At 30.6% G+C, this 19,618-nt stretch overlaps 1 protein-coding gene across 2 annotated transcripts in view; it reads right to left on the bottom strand.

Moving 5' to 3' along the window:
- The window catches only part of LOC145284600 (uncharacterized), a 586,277-nt gene that overhangs the window by 275,419 nt on the left and 291,240 nt on the right, over positions 1 to 19,618 (bottom strand). The window lies entirely within an intron of this gene.

Raw genomic sequence — 19,618 nt, 5'->3', positions numbered from 1 at the left:
TAGGAAAAAAGTCACAATTAACTTATGGTGATAGGAAAAATGTCGTAGGCATGCACTATTCTGGCTGAGAAAAGAATCAAAATATCAAAGAAAAATAATAAAGTCTTTCACAATTTACTATAAAAAAATCCCTTACTTCTATAATAAACTAGCCTGGGTTCCCGGCGTTACCCGAGTGTTTGGAGGTGTGTGTTGAGCAAAAAAAAAAGTGATAGTAGGCAGCCAGGCTCGAACCCGTACCGCGAAGGAGGAAAAGAAAGTGGAAAAAAACGTGACGCGATAGCTGTTGTGCCCATCGTCACACGGGAAGTGATGTAGGTTTAAATTAAGGCTAGACAATCGAAAAGAGGCGATGACGTTCGAAAATACGGCGAAAAAGCGACCCCCCAGTAAAAAGTGCCAGTTGAAGGTGAAAGCATTAATTTTTTAGGCCAATTTTTCGATATTTGTCGTTCGAAAGGTCGAGTTTCAAAATGATACCGATCTCGTGAAAATCCGTCGCCTCTGTCGAAAGATTTTGCGAAACATATAAACATACATACATATATACGTACGTACATACATACATATACATACATACATACATACATACATTTAAACAGACAGGTGAGATATAGATAAGATATAGATAGTTAATAATACACGTTGTGTGTGTGTGCCTGTGTGTGTGTGTATTGGTCCATGGGAGAGAAATAACAATGAATCTGATTGGTTAGCAAGCTTGATTAAACGCCATGTGTATATATACAAAACACCCGATAAGTGGAACTCTATACATTTTAGCATGACGATTCCCAACTGGAATGAAATGCTGAAATCTCTGGGTAGCTTAATTTACCATAAATGTATTGTAATAACTTACAACACACACACACACACACACACATACATACACACACACACACACACACATATATATATATATATATATATATATATATATATATATATATATATCCGTACTGTCACACAAAAATTTGCGAGTACAATTGCTGGAAACATTTATTTCACGTATTTAGCATACATAAGAAAGCAAATACATGTCAAGATCATTCGCTTTTATTCTATTTCCATAATGAGATATTTTTTATTCTTTTCCGTTGTCTATATCGGTTAAGAAGTTTGCCTTTCGTTTTCTCATTGATAAATTTTCCAGTTTCAACATTTCTTACTTATTTTTTTTTTTAGCTTAATCGATTCAGATGTTATTTTTAATTTGGTTACTTTCGATTCGATATTAGGTTTGTCATTGTAACTTTAAGAGTGTTGGAGTTTTAAAACACACAAAAATACGATTTCCCGGCTTTGATTTATATAAAAGAAATTGAAAATTAAATGTCACGAATGATCAGTCACAATTTTTGCAGAGAAAGAAAGTCAAAATGTAAAATTACCGGATCATTACGGTTTTTGGTTGGTTTGTTGCCTTTGTTTTACGGTATATCAACCTTTTTCAGGTTATTTAATGCCGAATCTAGTTATTTTGAGGAACCATTTTTAATGGAGTATATCTTTTTTACGTCAGATTCTATTTAACCCATATTTGGGACACTAACAGGTACTACCACTCCGGGTCAGAGTGGACCTGGGAGCAATGGCAATTAAAGGGTGGCTCCACACTCCCCAAAGCCCGCAAGGTCGGTCCTCACCATCGGATATAGTTTTAGGTCATATCCAGGACCATTACGGTTTTTAATACATATTACAATAATATATTAAACACATATAACAAATATTATTTAGTACATATTACAAAGAATATTTTATATGCATGTTACAAATAATATTTTAATACATATTACAATAATATTTTAAATGCATAATTCAAATAATATTTTTAATACATATTAAAAATGATATTTTAATACATATTACAATATACAATATGTGTACATATCACAATATACAATATGTATTTTCAATACATATTACAATAATATTTTAATGCATATTACAAAAATATTTTAACACATATTACAAATATTATTTTTATACGTGTTAAAAATAAAATTTTTCACACATATTAAAAATAATATTTTAATACATATTACAAATAATATATAAATACATATAAATAATAATATTATAATACATATTACAAATATATTTTAATACATTACAAATAATATTTAAATACATATTATCAATATTATTTTAATACATATTACTAATAATATTTTAATACATATTTAAATTATATTTCATACATATTAAAATAATATTTAAATATATATTGCAAATAATACTATAACACATGATAAAATAATATTTAAATTCATATTACAACTAATATTTAAATACATATTGCAAATAATACTTTAATACTTGTTACTAATAATATTTTAAATGCGTATTCCAAATAATATTTTGATATATATAAAACATAATATTTTAATACGTATTACAATAAATATTTGAATACATATTACAAATAATATTTTAATGCATACAACAAAAAATATTTTAATATATATAAAAAAAATTTAATACATAATAAAAGTAATATTTTAATACATATTACTAATAGTATTTGTAATACATATTACAAATACATTTACAAATAATATTTTCAAACGTATTGCAAATAATATTTTAATACGCATAAAAAATAATATTTTAATAAATATTAAAAATAAAGTTTTTAATACATATTACAAAAAATATATTAATACATATTACAAATAAATCTAAATACATATTACTAATAATATTTTTATACATATTATAAATTATAATATCAATGCATATCACAAATATTAATTCTTAATACATATCACGAATAATATTTTAAATACATATTACGACTAATATTTTAATACATATTTCAAGTACCATTTTTAATACATACTACAAATAATATTTTAATACCTTTAAAATTATTTTAATACATATTACAAATAACATTATAATAAATATTACAAATAATATTTCCAATACATAGTTAATAACATTTAATACATATTACAAATAATACTTTAATACCTATTACAAATAATATTTTAATACATATTTAAAATACTATTTTAATACATATAAAATTATTTTGATACATAATAAAATAATATTTTAATACATATTACTAATAATGTTTGTAATACATATTACAATTATATTTTAATACATATATGTGAGAATTTTATTTTAATACATATTACAAATTATATTTTAATACATATTATTAATAAGATTGTTAATACGTATTACTAATAATATTTTAATACATATTACAAATTATACTTCCAATACCTATAACAATTTATATGTTACTACATATTACTAATAATATTTTAATACATATTAGAAATTATAATTATAATATTATAATTATAATATGAGTAATAATTTTCATACATAATTGAATAATATTTTGATTTATATTAAAAATAACATTTTAATACATATTACAAATAGCATTTTAATACATATTACAAATAATATTTCAATAAATATTACAAAGAATATTGTAATACATATTACGAAAAATATTTTCAATACATATTATAAATAATATATTTATACATATTACAAACACTTAATGCATATATATATTAAAATAATATTTTAAATACTTATTTGAAATAATATTTTTAATACAAATTACAAATAATATTTTAAATACGTATAACAAATAATATTTAAGAAATATTACAAATAATATTTTAATACATATTGCAAATTATATTGTAATGTATATTACAAATCCTATTTTAATACATATTGCAAATAGCATTTTTCATACACATTGCATATAATATTCAAATACATATTACAATTAATATTTTTTATACATATTAAAAATATTTTTTAAATACGTATTACAAATAATAATATTTAAAATACATATCACAAATAATAATATTTTTATACATATTACGAATTATATTTTAATGCATATTACAAATAATATTTTAATGCACATGAAATTATTTTTATACATATTACAAATAATATTTAATATAAATTACAAATATTATTATAATACATATTACGAATAGCATTTTAATCCATATTATAAACAATACATTTAATACAAATTAAAAATAATATTCACATACTTATTACAAATAATAATGTAATTACATATTACAAATAATATTTTAAATACATATAACAAATAATATTGTAATAAATATTACAAATAATATTGCAATACACATTACTAATAGTATTTGTAATACTTATTACAAATAATATTTTAATACATATTACAAATATTATTTTAATACATATTACAAATAATATTTTAATACATATTACAAATAATATTTTAATAGATATAAAAATGATTATAATGCATATTACAAATAATATTTTAATACATGTTGCAAATAATATTTAATACATATTATAAATACTAATTTTATACATATTTCGAAATAATATTTTAATACATATTACAATATTATTTTAATTAATATTACAAATAACATTTTAATACACATTTAAAATAATATTTTCAATACACATTACACATACAATTTTTATTCATATTACAATTAATATTTTAATACATATTACAGTAATACTTTCATACATATTCAAATTATATTTTCTATACCTATTACAAATACTATTTTAGTACATATTACAAATAATATTTTATACATATTACAAATAATATTTTCATATATATTACAAATAATATTTTCATACATATTACAAATAATATTTTTATACATATTACAAGTAATATTTTAATACATATTACAGTTTATATTTTTGAATACATATTACAAATACTATGTGTATACATATATAAATAATATTTTTATACATATTAGAAATAATATTTTCATACATATTACAAATAACATTTTCATACATATTACAAATAATATTTTATACATATTAAAATAATATTTTTATACATATTACAAATAATATTGTAAATACCTATTACAAATAATATATTTAGTACATATTACAAATAATATTGTAAATACATATTACAAATAATATTTTAATACATATTACAAATAATATTTTATACACATTACAAATAATATTTTTATACATATTACAAATAATATTTTTATACATATTACAAATTATATTGTTAATACATATTACAAATAATATTTTAATACATATTAAAAATTATATTTTAATACATATTACAAATAATATTGTAAATACATATTACAAATAATATTTTAATACATATTACAAATAATATTTTGATATATATAAAATATAATATTTTAATACTTATTACAAATAATATTGTTCTACATATTACAAATAATATTTTAATACATATTACAAATAATACAGTGATTTACATAGGCACATAATTTTTGTTTATGTTAACATTCAGACGGTGCCTATACATATAAAATTTTATTTATTTTATCAATTGATCATTATGGTGATTAACATTGTCATATTATTTCTATTTTATGAACTTTACGATTTATAGAATGTATTCACCCAAACGTGAACCGATCTTTTAATCTTTTAAAAAAATATAATAAGATTGATACAAAAATTTAAATGTAAGAAACAACTGCTCTACCACGAAGTTATATTAAATAATAGATTTTAAAGGGATCAGTGTGCACGTGAGCATTAATAGAGTCCTGTGCTTCGATAGGTATTAAAACAGTTTAGCATATTATTATGTATTAAGGGATATGTATTATAGGCAATCAGGCATCTTACGTAGGCACAGTGCCTTTCTTTTTTTTGGAAGGGGGGGTCCCGCGACAAAAGGGGCCTCTAAATTAACCCTAGCCCGTTCGTCCGTTTGTCTGTCCGCACTTTTCTCAATAACTACATACCTTGGAAGTTTTACTATACCAATTACGATACCATAATCGTACCATACTCTTAAAGAAAAAATAACATTAAAGTATCTTATACCCGTCCTGTGACGGATATTCCACTAGTACACAAACGCGCGCTCACGCGTGTGTAGTGTGTGTATGTGTGTGCATGTGTGTGCGTGCGTGTGTGTGTGATTAAATTGGGTATTGATTTGTTTAGTTGAAACAAATGTTCTTAGCGAGTCTTCCTTAGAATCTAAGGGTCTTCATTAGAATTAATGAATTAAGATGATATTATAAGATATTTCGGTTTCTAAAATGATCCGAACCGACACTCGTGTCCGCAACCGCTATTGTCAATATTCCTATTGCGTTTGTGTGTACATATGTAGAGGTATGTGTCTTGGTTGTATTTTTATCTTTGATTGAAGCATGCATGTATGTGAGTGTCGATCTTTAGGATAGGGCCGCCAGCCGACAGAAAGGTGGCGGGATGATGACGTTCTTTTCAGGTTAATCTGTGTATCATTTTTTACTAACTTCAACGTTTTATATTTGAGTGATGGTGAGTGTGGTGAATTACATAAACATCATTTTGTTGTTGTTGTTGTTGTTGTTGTTGTTGTTATTGTTCTTGTTCTTGTTGTTATATTTCCTATATTTTAAACGAAAATACTCCAAATTAACATACAGAAAAACTAGTACTTATCAAGTTTACGAACTAATCCGCGACAACTTCATGTCAACATCTTCCAGTAGGTTAAGCAAACAGCCATAATATACCGTAGCGAAAACTGATAGACGATTCATTCAAAACGTTCCCCTTTCTCCATTTTAAGAACGGATTTCTATTCAGAATGCAATTCTTCACATGGGAAACAGGTAAGATTTCATGTTGACATGTTGACAGCCATTTTCCTGTTTTTAATGAATTTCACGTTTAATCGCAACGTGTCGTGATTGGCTATTCGCTCTGGTGTTTTCCGACTGGTTACGTAACTTGCCGGAAGATACCGATGCGAAGTTGCCGGAGATTTTAAAACTTTTTTCTCCTTTATAAATTATTTTTTATATGGTTTCAATAATTTATTTTCTCCAGTCGATTAAATTATTTAATTTTTAGAAACATGCAAATGAATCATTGTTCAAGGCATTAGTTACGTTTTTTTTCACCTAATCGTAAACATAAACCGAATCTAATCCTAGCTTGCACACTCTCAAACTCAGTTTTGCTCGTAAAATAAATGTTAACTGTCCTAAAACGCTAGACTAGTCAAGATGTGAGTGATCATTTTACGTTAAAATTATATGCGAACCTAGTCCCCTACTTTAAATTTCAAAATAATTGTTTTTCGTTTGTTTTATTTATTTTGTCGTAATTGTCTAAAAAGTAGAATTTTTTATTAATAAAAAGAAGTGCAAAATGTTCCAATCTATACATATACTAAAATCTATACATATACTAAAAGAAGAAACATATTTTGCGTTACGGATACTTTCACTTACCGAAACGAAATTGTTCTTATAAAGAAAGTACCGTATGAAAACTATTAAAAAGGCATAAAGTTCTATATATTATTTAATTGGAATTCATTATTGAGATGAGTATTATTTATTAATTTATTTATTGCCGACCATTATTCTCATCCTTCCTAGTCGTGTTTTCACGACGTTTCCGCCAACTATTCCTCTGGCCTTCGTCAGGTGGTAACTGCGACGGGATAGGAACTCCGAATCTTCTAACTGCATTGTCAGCAATTACTGCTATCCACAGGTGATGTCGTCTCACCACGTTTTGGCCAAGTAAGCCTCTGGCCGGCCCTGGGCAGGATTGAAACAGCTATCTTCAGACAATTCTCACCTAGAACCATAGAGATTCAACGTTTCCATCCATCGCGCCAAGGGCCCCGAAGGGCAACCAAGGCTGAACCCTTTGGTCCTATAAATCCACGTTTATTTATTAGCTGATCTTCCATGGTCGGGTCCGTACCGAATATTTCGGTTGAAATTGAATTATATTTAATTGAATTATATTTAATTGGAATTCATTATTGAGATGAGTATTATTTATTAATTTATTTATTGCGGACTATTATTCTCATCTTTCTTAGTTGTTGTTTCACGTGAGACAACAATTAAGAAGGATGAGGATAATGGTGCGCAATAAAATAAATTAGCCTATAGTTCTCTCCCACTGCAAGAACTGTGACATCAGGGTCGGAAAGTGGGATTGAGAAGTCGAGGAGAGGCATTCTGACCTGCAAAAAGTATCTGGGCAACCCCGTCGGCATTCCCCGATGAGGACGCTTCAAGCGATTAGCAATAAGTTAAATAAGAATAAAGCCTGAGTGAGTTGACCGCTTAGAACTGCACAGAACCGACATTACAGCACTATTAACAGGGACCAGATCATTACAGGAATGCTCTGTTGATTTTAGGGTCCGACGATAAAAATCTCTAAAAGCGAACCACTAATGTATTAGTGTTTTTTTTTTCCTTTTTAATTGTTCTAAACATTCAAATCCCCTTTGATTTGAGTGATGTCTCTTAAATGTAGGCATCACATGTTCTTAAAAGTCTTATTATTTTATTGGGAACGTCTAGTTGCACGATGAGGACATTTGAGATCTAGTACGGTCCTCGATGGACATAATAATCATAAAGCAATGATCACATTTTTTTGTCTTTCTTTCTTACCTCCCTTTCAAAGACATCCCATCAGTCACTTGAGGTATAAAACCCTTGAAGACAGTGTAAAAAATCAATTTTCCGCTTGCGGACTACATTAAACGGAGAAAGAAAGAAACGAGAAAGACCGAAAATGGAAGACTAATCTGCTTGATATTTACAATGAAGGCTTAGTAGATAGATTTCGTTGCGCACAAGAAAGTAGTGCATTTACAAGACCAGCACGGAGAGGTGGATATCCCTACGTTTGTGGATTCGTTTGCACGGGGAGAGAAAGGGGCAATTTAATGGGTAAGCTTTCAGCTTTTTGCCTGTGCTGTCTCACTATTAGTGAAGTGGATGTTTTCGAAGAACTATTATTCGTGTCCGAGAGATTCCATTTCGCTTTTTTTTTCTTCTTCTTTTTCATCCTCCCCATTTCGCGGAGCGGGGAGAAAAAAAGACGGGAGGCTGCGTCATTAGGCCGTCTAAGTCCGAACATTTCACATTATCCGCACTTGTATAAAGCAAATACCTTCCGAATTACGACTCACTTGTCTTTATCTTTTTGTTGAAAAGATTTCCGGCATTTCCATTCTTCTTGTTCTCCTCTTTTTCGTCTTTGTTTCGAATGGGGTGAGGGGTGGGTGCGAAATATACAAAATGCCTACGCTCCTCCTCCACCCCCTGTGGACAAATACCTATGTCTGCCAAAATTCTTGGCCGTCAGCAATAAAGACGGCACATTATATTCTGCACTAAAAACGTCCCATTTTATTATAGCAAATACAATAAGCATCATTCCCGTCCTTACAAATTTCCTTTGTTTTTCATTACACTGAAAAGAGCGAAATTTCTATGTAGTCCTCGTATTTCGATTTGATGCTCTGTCTTTCGGTCAACCTCTTGCGTTCTAGTTTCAGAAATGAGATTCAAGGACGTATCTTACATCACATAGGTCAAAATCTTTATCTTTATCTTAGACAATTTTGCATGGTTATACTTTTTATTAGCTGTTTCATATTATAATATATATATATATATTTGCTCAACAAAAGTATTGAGCACTTTCTTCAGTTTTTATTAATTACCATCTCCACTATATATATATATATATATATATATATATATATATATATATATATATATATATATATATAGTGGAGATGGTAATTAATAAAAACTGAAGAAAGTGCTCAATACTGTTGTTGAGCAAATATGCGTTTTATTTTTTATTACCGTATCTTTCTGTTAAGAAAGATACGGTAATAAAAATAAAACGTGTATATATATATATATATATATATATATATATATATATATATATATATATATATATATATATAATAGGACAACAAGAGTATGAAATGAAGTCACAAAACTATATATTGGTAGATATAGAATGGATCATTTATTGAATAATAGAATACAAGCAAAATTTAGGGGATAGAAGGGGCTCTTTATGCCAGGGCATTTCGAAGTCTAATGCTTCTCACCAGGAGAGTAGAGAAGGTGCTAGGTAGGCATCTTTCCCATGCTACCTAGAACATCCTCTACTCTTCTGACGAGAAGCATTGGGCTTCGAAATGCCCTGGCATAAAGAGTTCTTTCTATTCCCCTAAATTTTGCTTGTATTCCATTATTTAATGAATGATCCATTCTATATCTACCAATATATAGTTTTGTGACTTCATTTGATATTCTTGTTGTCCTATTGTATAAGCTCCAATAATAATTGTTGAGCTTGACATTATTCAGATAAGTCTCCTCCTGTGGAATTGAACTCTCTCTCTCTCTCTCCCTCTCTCTCTTTTCCTCTTACGCATTAAGCTATATATATATATATATATATATATATATATATATGATTACTTCATTTAATCATATAAATTAATATACGAAGATATGATTTTATGCGTAAATTTTTCAGTATTTACTTCAACAGTGCTCAATACATACGTAGAGCTAGGTAGTAAGTTATGAAAATATATATGGCAATTAAGCTACACAGAATATTCCGCTTTTTATTCTCGTGAGAATTCGTCAAGCATAAGCCTGATGAATTCTCATGAAAAATAAGTATGAAAAAGAAAAATGAGTATATATATATACTTATTTTTACAATCAGGAAACGCATCAGTCCACACATCCCATGAAATCCACCGACGGGAGATTCTAGACTCAAGTTTAGCCCTCCTTTTGGGTCCATCGGTAGAACATATCTGAACTCAGAATTCGAAACCCGAGTCAGTTGCATGCAAAGTAAGTACTCTGCCACTTGTGCCACCTACAAGGATGTTTAATAACGGCTAAAGATCAATCAAAGTACGATGAAGGCCGACTGTCGAATATAATCTCTTTGCAATAAGTGGTGCAATCATCCAACCGATGCCTCACAAGAAGGATTTTATACTAACTACGACGATTTCATCAAACAAGCTAACCAAAAAGCGAGCAAACTAATATTAGATTTTTAATGTGAGTTATTAGGTATATTGATTTCCATATTCAGACAACGTTGCAGCCCACACAGACCATAAAATCCATTGACAAGAAGTTATAGACTTGAGTTTCGCCCTTCTTTGGGCTCATCAGTAGAACATAGGTGCAATAAGTAATTCTCCTGACCCACTTCCAGTTGTCTGATCTAGCTGAAATTTTGCATTTGCGATGATTTATATCTCTAAGGGTTAAGTGGCAAATTACAGCTCTGAAATAATTGTGGTTTCTGTTTTACAAGTGTTAAATGGAGCCTGTTGAATGTCGAACAGTAATCCGGTGTTTTCATTTGAAAGGACACAAACCCAGGAGACTTTTGATGAAATGAAAGAAACTTATGGTTATAATGCCCCATCATATGACCTTGTAAAACGCTGGCATCGTGAATTCAAACATGGCCGGAAGTCTGTGAAAACAGCTCCCAGACCTGGTCGCCCCCCCCCCTTCTGCCATTGATGAGGCATCTGTCTGTCAAGTTGAGGCTGCCATTTTGGAAGATCGGCGCATTACTATTCGCCAAATAGCCAAAGATGTCAAGATTAGTACAGGGTCTGTGGAAACTATGATTCATGACCATTTGCATATGCATAAGGTGTCTGCCAGATGGATTCCCAGGTTGCTCACGCCATTCCAGAAGCAAGAACGCGTCGAGTGCTTGAGGATGAATTTGGAGATGTGCCAAGAAGATGAGTCAAAGTTTTTCAAAAGACTGATTACACAGGATGAAACCTGCGTCCATTACTATGATCCAGAGACCAAAACCCAGTCAATGCAGTGGAAGCACTTGGACTCACCACCTCCAAAGAAGGCAAGGGTGCAGCCCTCCGCTGGCAAGGTCATTCTTACAGTCTTCTTGGATCAGGACAGAGTAGTGATAACATATTTCCTGGCAAAGGGTACCATAATTAAAGGAACCTATTATGCTTCACTTTTGAGGAAATTAAGGGAAGTTATCAAAATCAAGAGGCTGGGCAAGATCAGAAAAGGTACCCTCCTCCTGTAGGACAACGCTCCGGTCCACAATTCGCATGTCGCCAGATCAGAAGCACGGGTGTGTGGTTATGAAATCCTTCCCCATCTTGACCTGACTCTCCTGACCTTGCTCCCTCTGACTTTCACCTCTTCCCAGCCATAAAGTCGTTTTTGAAAGGAAAGCGCTTCGCAGATGATGCAGCCTTAATTTCTGAAGTCACGTCGTGGTTGGAGGACCAACCTGGGGTGTGCTACAAAAACGGTCCCCAGAGCTTAATCAAAGGATGGGAGACATGCGTAACTCTTGGTAGTTCCTATGTAGAGAAAGACTAATAACTGTGCCAAGTTTCGTTGCTCTACTGCTATGGGAAGTGGGTCAAGGGTATTACTTATTGCACGCCCCTCGTATCTGAAATGAAGATTCAAAACCCAAATCACTCAGTATGTTAGACATTTAAGATGAAAATAAGTAAGCAAACAAATTTACCGGAGTTTTTTTTTTCAATATTATGTGGTGCAAAAGTTTTTGCCGTTTAAAAATTTCATCTTGAAAATGAAAAACAGTCTTTTTGTTGCTCTCTATAACTTGATTCGATCTGAGAACTTATCTCTCGCTTGTAACATCCTTTAGGTTTTAATGTGACATATAAATCTAACTCATGTTCGGTTTAATCTTATGGTGTTAACCTAAGGTTATCTTAATGGTTCTATACTCTTTTAAATAAATGATAATTCGAGGCAACTACGTCAGCAGAATGTGTAAAATGGGACAAAATTTCTCAACCAAAATCTAGGATAGTTATTGGTTAATAAAAATGTATGAGGACGAGCATTATCATGTTGGAAGATGGCCCCTTTCTGTTGGCTAAAAAGGTCGTTTTCGAGTCAATATAGGTAAGAATATCGCAAAAATACATAAAAAGAAAAAACAAATGGTGCTTTAAAAATCTGAAAGAAAAAATTATAAACTAACTACTAGGCCGCCCGGCATTGCTCGGTCGTAAAATACGCATAAATATCATATTTTAATTCATACAGAAAATGTGCATGCGAGTATTATGGGTTTTTTTTCTAAACAGTTCACTTCTTATAAGTAAAAAGAAAATACTCGGGCCGAGATCGAAACCAAAACTTATAGACAGTGGTTCAAGTATGATAACCATCAGGACAGTTTGACACGATCTTTAAAAATGTTTTCAAACCTACTTATTTTTAACATATTGAGTCTGTCATGTGAACCATTCACGCATGCGCATTCGTGAAACAGTTGACAAACAGATAAAAATCCGACGACCCCGCGTACTAATTTTTCGATTTTGACCCCTTAGCAGCACGTTATTTTTGGATGAAAACCGAATAAAAAGTTTTCCACGTGTCTGAATATCCTATATACAAAATTTAAAGTCTTAGTTCAAAAATCCATTGAGTATATAGGCTGAGAAGTGTACTCTATCTTACACACACATCCTCACTTTTATAAATATATAGATTATGGGGATATTTTTAAGAAATAAAATATACATCAAATACATTTGTTAAAATTATTTAAAACTGCCAATAACTTCTAAAAATTTTTGCACCGATCTTATTCTATGTCCTTTAGGAATCTAGAAGCTGCATCAAGTAGACGAACCGTGGCACTTCGGCTCCTCTAGATAAAACGTCATAAGTAATCTTTGCCATGTTTTCTGGGTTGATAGATAACGTCACAAAATGATGATGTTATTAATTTTGAATAACTATGTATGGTGGATGACGTCAAAAAATTATGACACCATCCACTATAGTCGATCATAGTCGATGTCATCATCATTTAACAATGGCATCGTTTATGACGTCATCGTGCATAATGTTATGTTTGTGACGTCATCCATTATGTACAGAAAAAATTAATTGATTTTAACACAGAAAAGATCATTAGAAATTTTGTTAGATTAAATGTATAATGAAGGAGGAGAATTTTGTTATTTTTAACAAAGTTAGATTAAATGAAAGAATACTGCCTAAATACTCACATACAAAATATCTATAATATCCGTACCATAACGCATAAAATTAATTCTCGAACAGAACAGTTTTGTACCAACCTTTAAAATCCAGATATAATGCTATTAAATTGTATGTTTAGAATCCTTATTCAAATTTACATAAAAATCCGTTATATTTTACGGTTCAAGCTTAAGGGATCTGAAGACTAAATCTATAACATTACACATGTTTACACATGTAGACCCAACTCGCTGTGCGTCGCAAGGAACAGAAGACAAGTAATAACTCACCTCTTTTTTCTTTAACAATGGCATTTATTTTCGGGTACTTTCCCGAATGAAACGTGATTCCGAACGTGCTCGTCTTCTCTGACGCCTATCCTCTCGAACATCATCCACATCTATCACGTGATGGTCTTATCTAAAGTCCTCTCTCCTTTTTATCGTCTTTCTTTATCCTTGCCGTAACGTAATTTCGCACACGGTTCGGTATTTGCATGTAGCCGCCGTACGCGCTCTGTTACAAATCGAAACTTTTATTTGTTCGGTTATTGATACCCGCGTTTTTATGGAATGATCTTATTTTCACGTTTGCTAAAATATTCTAAGACAACGGTCTGAAAAATTGTTTTTGTTTTTCTTAAAAGATTAGCAGAAGAATATGAGGTAGATCTAATATATGCACATACACTTATTTATATGGCGTGTGTTTTACATTTAGCGTCAAAATTTTATAATTAATTATAAATATTGCTTAATGTTTCACGTTGAATCCAAAACTGATAATTTGTAAGTAAAAGTTTTAATTTCTTTAAATAACAAAGCAAATTTATGAATATAGAAATTAAAAGAAGACGGAAAAGTACGTTTTTTTTTTAGAAAAAAAGAAATAAGAAAAATCAAAGTCATTTTAATTTTTGCCTCGAGAATTAGAATATTTGGACACTGATTAATTAACAGCGTCTGTCATTTTAGCTACGATGTCTTTTTTTTTTTTTTTTAGTTTTATTTCTCTATCTTTTACGTTTTTATGGTCCATTCTCTCCTAATTATTTATGTTATATGGCATCTTATTTTAAATAAGCCAGGAAAACAATTTTTTATGCAGGAATAGACAAAGACATGTTCTGAAACAAAACAATTATACCAAATTAGGTTTAGCAGAGAATAACTTGAAATCCTTCTGACTACTAAAAACATCATGGCTTCCATATTTTCCCCTAAGATATTTTTAGTCTTACAATGTTGATTCTACGAAATAAATAGCCGTTTGATTGTCTTCATATTTTAATCATCATTTCATTTAAATACGAAATTTAATGTCTAATTTTTAGTTTTGTTGCACTTTTACTTAACGATTATTCACTCGTATCGTCGCTGGGAATGAAAGCATTGTCTTGTATGACGATAGAAAACCACTCAGACGCCAATGTTTATTTTGAAAACAAATCAAGAGAAACACTCACAAAAACATCATCTACAGGTCACTTGTTTACACTCTATAGTGAGATATATAGAAAGATGTGTAGCTTGTATCTCTAAACTTAACTACAGTGTGTTTGCTTTCGATATTCCCCCATTTTTACTGTATACGACGGTAGTGGTTGTAAAACCACCATAGGTTTTAGCTTTCTTCTTATTATTATTTTGGGAGTTGCATTCTCCTAAATGCCATTTAAACTTTGAAAAAAAAATGTAATGTAATTGTTATTATACAAATGGACACTGCCTCACGAGGGCAATGTGATGCACAATGTCGCTGCTTTATACGTGGGATGTTTAGCTTTTTCAAACGGAGGACTCTAGTTGAAACAAAAATAAAATTTACTTCAGTCAATAAGATGTTATCCTTTTCTGAATAAGGACGCAAAAAGATTTACACTTTTGTTCCAGCCCAATCACATGCATACTAACGTTGACACTCAGTATGACCGAAAAAAGTACACAACAATGATGAAAGATCCAACCTTCCACTCAGTTAGTCAAGAGCCTAATTAATGAAACAACAGGTTATAGGAAAAAATTCGACTTTATTCATAAACATAAGTCTCTTTCTAGAATAATATACTAATTCCAATGCTTCCCTTATAATTTGATGACTTTTTGTGGAACGGTTTTTATTTGACCTCAGTTTTCGATTACTTTTTTATTTGGCTGCTAATATTTCGACTTTGATCAATTGGGCAGATTCAAAGGGATGAAGTTCAATCACTTACCAGCCAATTTGACTACGGGGTGAATTATTGAGCATATAGTTTATCTACTGTCATAGTTCATCTGTTGTCACATAATTTATCTATTGTAACATAATTTATCTATTGCCACGAAATATATGTATTGTAACATAGTTTATCTATTGTCACAGTTTAATAGATAAACTATGTGACAATACAGGAAGTTCATCAATTGTCACATAGTTTATCTATTGTCACAAAATTTATTTATTATCACATAGTTTATCTATTGTCACATAGTTTATCTATTGTCACATAGTTTATCTATTGTCACATAGTTCATCTATTGTCACATAGTTTATCTAATTCCACATAGTTTATCTATTGTCACATAGTTCATCTATTGTAACATAGTTCATCAATTGTCACATATTTTATCTATTGTCACATAGTTTATCTATTGTCACATAGTTTATGTATTGTCACATAGTTTTTTCTATTGCCACATAGTTTATCTTTTGTCATATAGCTTATCTATTGTCACATAATTTCTGTATTGTCACATAGTTTATGTATTGTCACATAGTTTATCTATTGTCACATAGTTTATCTACTGTCACATAGTTTATCTATTGTCACATAGTTCATCTATTGTCACATAGTTCATCTATTGTCGCATAGTTTATCTATTGTCACATAGTTCATCTAATGTCACATAGTTCATCTATTGTCACATAGTTTATCTATTGTCACATAGTTCATCTATTGTCACATAGTTCATCTATTGTCACATAGTTTATTTATTGTCACAAAGTTTATGTATTGTCACATAGTTTATCTATGGTCACATAATTTATGCATTGTCACATAGTTTATGTATTGTCACATAGTTTATCTATTGTCACATAGTTTATCTACTGTCACATAGTTTATCTACTGTCACATAGTTTATCTATTGTCACATAGTTCATCTATTGTCACATAGTTCATCTATTGTCGCATAGTTTATCTATTGTCACATAGTTCATCTAATGTCACATAGTTCATCTATTGTCACATAGTTTATCTATTGTCACATAGTTCATCTATTGTCACATAGTTCATCTATTGTCACATAGTTTATTTATTGTCACAAAGTTTATGTATTGTCACATAGTTCATCTATTGTCACATAGTTTATCTATTGTCACATAGTTCATCTATTGTCACATAGTTCATCTATTGTCACATAGTTTATGTATTGTCACATAGTTTATCTATTGTCACATAGTTTATCTATTGTCACATAATTTATGCATTGTCACATATTTTATCTATTGTCACATATTTTATCTATTGTCACATATCAATGCAAAATCTCCTTCTGTTGCATTGAAGCACTTTCACATAAACAACGCTCTGAATCATTTCAGGCCATTAGTTCCACTTAAATTTATATATCACATGTAAGAGAATTCCAAGCTGAGAGATGGAGCTAGTTTTATTATTGAGAGAAATATAGAGGAATTGATGTATCTATTATTGAGCTTACTTGAGGGGACACTACCTACAATAACGGCTAACATGATTTCTCAATCAGAGTTAATTTATAAAGACAATTATGAATCACCAAGTAGAGTAAGAAAGATATTATGAATCAATTTGTATAAGAAACAATAATTTAGAATATTTGTTATCAAAAAACGTCTTTGTAATAAAGTGAAATTTCAACGATTAACGCCGACCCCGTCTTCTACAAAACAGAAGATTCTAATTATCGATGTTGTCTGTCAAGGAAAATTTGGCTACTGATTTAAAAACTTTAACGTTTACTGCATCACTTCGATTAATTGTTCGAGTTTACAAATCGACCACAAAAACGGGGTTCAATCCTTAGTCTGGGCATAACCAGGACTCAAAAAATCAAGAGTAAGTGGGATAATCCTAAGAAAAGACTGGCATCCTCCCCTACATCTCGGTGTAGAAGCTAACGAAAAGAGAGCTTCCACGTTGTTTTCGACTATGATAGACCTCTATGTTTTTTACTTTATTTGGCTTTTTTACGAATGAGATATCGCTTAACAAGGCTAAAAGCCACCTGAGGATTAGATTGTGCCACTGAATGCCCGTCTATTACACTGAAGAAGAGATGTTAAGTCATGTATACCTTTTTTACAGAGAGTCACCACTTATCAAGGCACGGAGGTCACTCAAGGATAACGGTTAATTGATGTAAGGTGGTAGTGTAGTTATCGTTAATGGTAAAAGTTTAGTAGAATTTGGATTATTTAAGGGTACGACTCAACAATAATTTGTTTACGTTGTACTTGAAGGTTGCTATATTGTAATTGGTCGGGAAGCAGGCCAGTGAAATAGTATTCTACAGGCGGACAGTTCTAGGAAACCAGATTTGTTTATGGAATCTGCGTTTAGATTTAGGCACGGATAGAGAGTGGGGAAGATTGTTGAGAGAGGGTGTAACTAGCTGAGTGTTTGTTTTTTGTGAAGGTTTAGAAAAAGGGTACCATAGATTAGAGCTCAGACGAGCACTTGCTAGGATATTAACAATATATCAAAGCCAGGCTTGCAATGTCTATTCTGTGGGAAAGATGGTTGCAGAGAAGGAGAAAACGCATCATCTACTTGGTTTCGAAGTCGGTTTTGAACTCTATCAAGCAAAGATATAGCGCGCCGAGCAGTTCCTAAACGATCTCGTTGAGTTAGTATTGTCTTCTACCTTGATGAGGTCAGTAATCGGAGTCTTATGCTTTTGGATGCCAGTGTGGATCACGGATTCCACTGCAAGGCCTCTTATGGACACATTAGTAGCGGATCGCCGGACACGCGAACAACCGCGAAGTAGTGTACTATACGAATGCCGAAATATATGCTAATGTCTTTGCATGTTTTCGTTTGTCACAGTGAAATGTCGCATGCGAGAATAGAAGAATGCAAGAATACTATAAAACAAGAATAGAATAAAAGAAGACTAATGTTTCCCCTTTTTCTTATCGATTCGCTTCTTTCGCGATGCAAAGTCGTTAATCTTGTACAGCGTGACATGAAATAGAAACAATGCCTTTTACAATAATGGCGTGGTGGCAAGTTCATTTTAAATCTATAATTCTCTTCCATTGTCCTTATTTATCTATATACCTACCTAAGAAGCACGGCTTCTATCTCTTAATCGAAGCACGCATTAGCACGCAACCAAACACGCTTACACACACACACACACACACACACATATATATATATATATATATATATATATATATATACATATATATATATATATAGAGAGAGAGAGAGAAAGAGAGAGAAAGAGGGAGACAGACAGACAGTGAGAGAGAGAGAAAGAGAAAAAGAGATAGAGAGTTTTCATAGGAGTCAACATAACAAAATCATGTTTCTATGTCGGAGAGGATATCCTTTTATTGTTTGCGAAATTTACTTAATAAATCCATCATGAAATAAGTAAAATATTTCTGGATATCGTCTCATAATCAGCATACTTATTTCTCGATGGATTTGTCTTGTAAATATCGAATGAATAAAAGCATATCGTTTCCGA

This window comes from Euprymna scolopes, chromosome 9, assembly GCF_053919585.1.
Source record: "Euprymna scolopes isolate OS-2025 chromosome 9, ASM5391958v1, whole genome shotgun sequence".
In the NCBI taxonomy this organism is placed as follows: domain Eukaryota; kingdom Metazoa; phylum Mollusca; class Cephalopoda; order Sepiida; family Sepiolidae; genus Euprymna; species Euprymna scolopes.
Note: the sequence above shows the minus strand (reverse complement) of the source record. Positions and strands in the feature narration are given on the sequence as shown.